Here is a 6,650-nt window from a genome sequence, read left to right on the forward strand (position 1 = left end):
TATCTCACTTATCCAATTGGCACTGCCCAAGAGGTTTTCTAGACCAAGAAAAGACAATTATGCAGAGGAAGTTTTGCTGGGTAACCTTTTGAAGTCAAAGAACAATGAAGAACCTTATCGTGCACAGTTCCCTATCCACAAGCTTCTAGTGTAATTAAATTAATTATAAAGATAAATTGGCACCTGAAAAATGGCTCATTTTTATCACCTTGGTATGAAAAGTACAAATTATTAAAGTTCTTTTTTAGAAGAAAAAAACAGAGCAAGAACTTTAAAGTGAAATAGAATTGATGGAGGGAATGAATCCATTTTCATTTGGTTATATTATCTGAAGGACCCTCTAACTCTCTAGTGTTGGTCTTGGTCTTGGTCTTGGTCTTGGTCTTGGGGGAAACATATCATTTCTATCACCTTGGGAAAACCTTTCACACTTGAAAATGTTGAAAAACTTGAATGGGTCCTCATCAACAAAGCCAATGATTGGCTAATAGTTAATGAAATAATCTTCTGGATTAAGCAATGAGATGACCTGAAGCTAGAGTCAAGAAAAAGCAAAATCACTATTATCTCTGGTTGGAAAATAATTCAGAATCTTCCACTAAAATTTCAAATGGAATTATTGCAATATGCAAGGTATGACTGGTGATAAAGTGATTAGTGCATATAATGATGTGAAACAAGTGTCTAGAGAAAAGAAAATGAATGAAGTTGCAGTTGATGCAGATTGTGCTTGTCTCAGATTTGGTGAAGTTTCGCTACCCATATCTCCTCCTTCACTGGCATGCTGTAAAACGATCAAAACAAGTTACATAAAACCTAGGAACATAAGACTGAAACTCAAAACACCAAAATTATAGTGACTGAAACTCACTATTATCTGGTTGTACGTTATGATCTTTGTCGCCACACACTTGCTGCATGTGATCTTAATGAAGCCTCTAGGCAATTCTTTTGAGGTTGATGGTGGTTGTGGCTCATATTACTCTCTTGCTGTCGGCCTATTTGGCATGCCAGGAGCAATAGGCTGCTGATTTGTAGCTGGCCAATATTTTTCACTAGGGCATGGAGTTGTTAGTGTTTTTGTATTCTTGCTGGGTTATGAAATGTTGAAGAGAAGAAATAGAAGAATGAAGACAGAGAGATGAAATGCTCTTCTTCTCTCTTGCTTGAATTGCAGAGAGGATTGTATATTTCTTATATCTGAATGAGCACACAAAACGTGTACTTCATGACTGTTTGTCTTAGATGGATATACACAAGCATCATCTTGTATCTCAGCCATTCATTTAGCTATATTAAGTACTCTACACGTGGCTTATTTGAGCCTTACATTTTGGAGCCTTACACCTGCCATTCTAGAGACTAAGTGCATTCACAATTATAGTTCTAGGCTTATACTTATGCCAATCAGCTCATTTACTTACAACTCTACAGGAGTGGATATAAGGTTTGTAGGCTCCCAAGTATGTTTCTTTTATGTAACAAGATGCATACATTTGTATGGATCTTCCTCCCTTCTGTAAATTTCAAAATTTCCAAACGGAAAGCAAGATATGAACCATGCACTCTCTAATTTATTTTCTTAACAATTTTAAACACACTATCTGTTGTTGCCATTCTCACCATCAGATATTGGCTATATTCCGTTAACATACGATAATTTATCTGTCAGATGCTTAGATGGTCATCATCACGTATTGATGGTGTTCACCTTACTCATGACTAGAAGGTTCATACACTGTCGCTACTACGTTTTACTATTTGCGCGACGAATCGCAAAATGCAATACAGCGACGGAAAAAAAGTTTTTTCGCTCAAAAAATTGAAAACTTGCGCGACCAAAGATTTCGAAGTGCAAAATCTCTTAGCGCGACAGATACTCACCTTCGTCTCGCAAAGTGAGCGAAAAAAAACCTGGGTTTTTTTTTTGCGCCAAACACTTGCGCGGCAAGAGCAATCGTCGAGTAAGAAAACCTAGCACGACGATAGGACACTTCGTCGCATAAAGGTGAACACAAAACAGGATCGATCCCGTTAATTGGCTGCGAAAACTTGTGCGACGACAGGTTTCATCGCAAAAGACAACAAAGCGCTAGTCAACCGTTTATCGTCGCGTAAGAAAACGAAGGATATTTTTTTTTTGGAGCCAAAATAATTGAGGGGGGATTTTTTTTTTTTGCGCGATGGAATTTGTTTTTGTCGGGTAAAGTTGATGTCGGTACATTCTTGAGCGACGAAATATAAATGTTGAGCGACGGAATTTTGCTTTTGCGCGACGATAGCTAGAATTTGAGCAACGAAAGTTTGTGCGACGAAAACGTCATGCGTGGCGCAAAAGTTTTTTGTTGACAAGTTTTTGCGCTTCGAAAAAAAATTGTTTTGTGCAACGGAAAAATGGTTTTTCGCGACGGCAGTTTGCGCAACGAAATTTATGGTTCGTCGCGCAAAGTCCTTCTTCTTCATATCAGAATTCTGCCATTGCAGAGGCAGAATACAAAAAAAATTTGTTTCTGCCTCTCTCTCAACCTTTCTGCCGCTGCCTCTGTTGGAAATTCAGTACGTTCATTGGGTAAGTATTTTTTGTCGTTAGTTTATAAGTATTAATGTAAATTCGTACTAACGCTATTAATTTTGTTCTCGTTAGGGATATTTGTAATTAGCGATTGGTGGAGAACGATTGAGAAGGTATTTTATTCGTTTTATATATTAAAAATGTTAAAGTTAGTGTATATTTTTTTTGTGAAGTTATATTTATATTATGTTGTTAAATTGTGCGTGACGTATCACAATGTGTTGTGATGTACGAAGTTAATTGAAATTAACTTCGTACTTTTATTTGTATGTTTAGTAACATTTAGTGTCCCGTTCGAGATTAGTTGGATTTCGTACATGGATGCGTAAAGCATGACTGTGGTCCAATTAATTCTTGAATTGTCCCACTATTTGGACAGTTTGGTAATGCATAGTGTTGTCACGTAATCTACGGCTACAGGATTACGTTTCGATTGTGGAGATTTCGATGTCATCTCGGTACGTTCTTCGGGTGGTACGTAGGTATTTATACCTATGCCCACCTCAAGAACTGTATCGAGATGCTGCCGAAATTCATCCATGTTGAAATCTAATCTCATGTAGCCGTAGGTTACGTGACAGGACTATGCATTCCTGAATGGGATAGGGCCCTTACCGGAGGCATAAGGTGACATTATAACTTTGTATGAAGTTGTTGTGATTGTTGTGTTATGATTGTGGTTTCAGGAATTATGAGCAGAAGGTGGATACAGAACCCGAATAGATGCACAGAAGAATACTTGGATGGAATCGAGGATTTTATTGAGTTTACACGTAGACACAACCCGGGTGCAACTAGAATCCGTTGTTCTTGTAGGAGGTGTAATAACACGTTGTGGGAGACAATTGAAAATGTTGGATTTCATTTAGTAAGGAATGGAATGATTGAGACATATAGCATTTGGAACCTTCATAGGGACCAATTAGACCATGCTTCGTCTTCAAATGCCACAAGAATGGACAATGTTGAACCTATTGTGGATCCTAATGATCAAGTCATGGATATTATACAGGATACTTTTCCATTTGCATCGACCAACATCAATCACGAAAGGGAAGATGACGTGCCTACACCAATAGACAGCGCGGAGTTTGAACAATATGAAAAACTGTTAAAAAATGCCAACCAAGAGTTATACTCATGGTGCAAGAGCTTTTCCGTTCTGACGGTCATTGTAGAGCTAATGCACGGAAAAATAAAGTATCGTATGTCAAACCTGTGTTTCGATTACTTTTTGGGGGTTTTCAAGAGCATGCTTTCGACGGACAATTGTTGGCCGAAAGGCCATAAACACGCGCAAAAGGTATTGAATGGTCTTGGATTGGGTTATGAAAAAATTCATGCTTGCAAAAATAATTGCATGTTATTCTACAAGGAGCATGAAACGTTGGATACATGCCCTATATGCAATGAGTCGAGGTTCAAAATGACATCTCAGAATAGAACGACTAAGATCCCACAAAAAGTCATGAGTTATCTGCCCCTGAAACCTAAGTTGCAGCGATTATATATGTCGACCCATACTGCCACATACATGAGATGGCATAAGGAAAAACGGGTAGACGATGATGTGATGCGGCATCTTGTAGATGGGGAGGCATGGAAAGAGTTCGATCGAACGTTCCCCAAGTTTGCTGCTGATCCCCGAAATGTGAGATTGGGACTTGCCACTGACGGATTCAATCCGTATGGGGTTCTAAACCAACACCACAGCACTTGGCCGATTTTCGTATTCCCATATAATTTGCCGCCTTGGAAATGCATGAAAAAAGAATACATGATGATGACTGTTTTGATAACTGAGGATCCTGGGAGGTTAATCGATGTTTACCGCTGGTTGATGAGCTGAAGGATTTATGGACAAACGGTGTTTGCACGTACGATAAATCAACTGGGAAGATGTTCACTTTACGGGCAGCAGTTATGTGGACTGTGAATGATTTTCCAGCATATGCAATGGTTTCTAGGTGGAGCACAAAGGGTTATATGGCATGTTCTGTATACAAGGAAGATGTAACTTCTGGTTGGCACGCGGGAAAAGTTTGTTACCTTGGTCATCGGAGATGGTTGCCATGGGACCACGAGTGGCGGGAAAAAGATAAAGAGTTCGACGGGAGCATAGAGTGTCGCCTCAGACCTAGAGAATGGTCCGGTGATGAGATCTTGGAACAGCTTAACGGTTTGGATTTTGCTCCGTTTGGAAAAACAGTTAGTCGGACCAGACCTTCTACACATATGAATTGGACTCACAAGCCTATGTTTTTTGAGCTCCCATATTGGTCGAAACTCAAATTGAGGCACAATCTAGATGTGATGCATGTTGAGAAAAATGTATTTGACACATTGGTGGGCACGATTCTAGATATCGAGGGCAAGACAAAAGACACAATCAACGCCCGTCTTGATTTGGAAAGAATGGGCATACGAAGGGATTTATGGATGAACAGGGATAGTGATAAAGCTAGAAGGGATCTTGCATTCTTTTCTATGAAACTGAATGACAAAAAAGAGTTCCTAAAGTTTGTATCGTCTGTAAAGTTTCCTGATGGGTATGCTTCTAATATCACACGTTGCGTGAATGTTGACGAGGGTAAATTTACTGGACTGAAGAGCCATGACTGCCATGTGTTTATGCAACGCCTACTTCCTGTGGGTATTCGACATTTATTGCCAGAAGATGTTGTGAAGCCAATTATGTTGTTGTCCAGATTTTTTTCCCAATTGACGGCAAAAACTTTGCGAAAGACAAACATGTTTCAGTTGTGCCATGACATTGTCCAAGTCCTATGCAAGTTTGAGATGATATTTCCTCCAGCTTTCTTCACAAGTATGATGCACGTGATGGTTCCTTTCCCAGAAGAGGCATTGCTTGCTGGTCCTATCAACTATCGCTGGATATATCCAATAGAAAGGTATATAATCCTGATCGTTTATGTATGCATCATTATCACAGACTTGCTAATTTGTATCATATCGTTTTATTTTGACAGACTTCTCGAAGAGCTGAAAAAAAGTGTACGCAACAGGGTGAAGCCCGAAGGATCAATTATAGAGGCTTGGGTTCAATATGAGTCGCTTACTTTCTGTGAAATGTATTTAAAAGATGTGGAGACGACTTTCAATCGTCCTCAGCACAATAATGACGGAGGTATGAGAAAGGAAAAACTTTCTGTTTTTGCCCAAAGCGCACGACCCTTTGGAGATCCTGGACGAGGAGAGTCGTTTTCTAGAAATGACATGGAGGTAGCGCATTGGTTCGTACTGAAAAATTGTGATGAGATAATGGCATACTTAGATGAGCATGAAGAGATGATGAAGCGAGAACATCCATCACATTTAGTTGCCCAGAAACACCGTGAATTGTTTCCACAATGGTTTTTGGATTCTGTAAGTTATAAGTGTTTTGTATTTGACAAATATAAATTGTAGTATTTAATATTGTCAGACTAACATGTGAATGGTTTTGTATTATATTAGATGAATAAGTTGAAATCATCGAATTCCCCCACTTACAGTGATGAGTTATATAACTTGGCGTTCGGCCCGATTCGCGCTAAATTATTTTCGGGTAGTTATATTAATGGCGTCAAATTTTTGGGGGTTGCACGAGATGACAAGTTGTGTACGCAAAACAGCTGTGTCCATGTTCCAGGTGGCAGCAAAAGTACGAATATTGATTTCTATGGCAAACTCACAACTGTCGTTCAATTGCTTTACAAAGATCGATACCAAGTGATCATGTTTAGGTGTCGATGGTTTGATAGCAACCCAAATAGGCTAGGAAGTGTTAAAATCGACCATGACTTACTATCTGTGAACATTAACAGAACTTGGTATGATGACGACCCTTACATTTTGGCAAACATGGCAACACAAATTGTGTATCTAGATGATCCTAAAGTCGGGAGCAGTTGGAAAGTTGTTCAGAAGATGGATCATAGGAACGTGTATGCTATACTAGAACTAGACCCAACTGACAACGACGTCGACAATGTGGCTGACCAACGTTTAGAATCTTCAATGGAAAATGATGCGGAAACACTTCGAGATACATATGTTATACAAGAACCGTTTCAAA

General features: G+C 39.2%; 1 long non-coding RNA gene across 1 annotated transcript; it reads right to left on the reverse strand.

Annotated features, from left to right (window-relative positions):
* LOC109949385 lies at nt 545–1,142 on the reverse strand. Its single transcript, XR_002271909.1, has 2 exons — nt 872–1,142; nt 545–784 (listed from the first exon to the last, which is right to left on the reverse strand). It is a non-coding gene; the product is annotated as an uncharacterized LOC109949385 (long non-coding RNA).

This window comes from Prunus persica, chromosome G5, assembly GCF_000346465.2.
Source record: "Prunus persica cultivar Lovell chromosome G5, Prunus_persica_NCBIv2, whole genome shotgun sequence".
NCBI classification, from domain to species: domain Eukaryota; kingdom Viridiplantae; phylum Streptophyta; class Magnoliopsida; order Rosales; family Rosaceae; genus Prunus; species Prunus persica.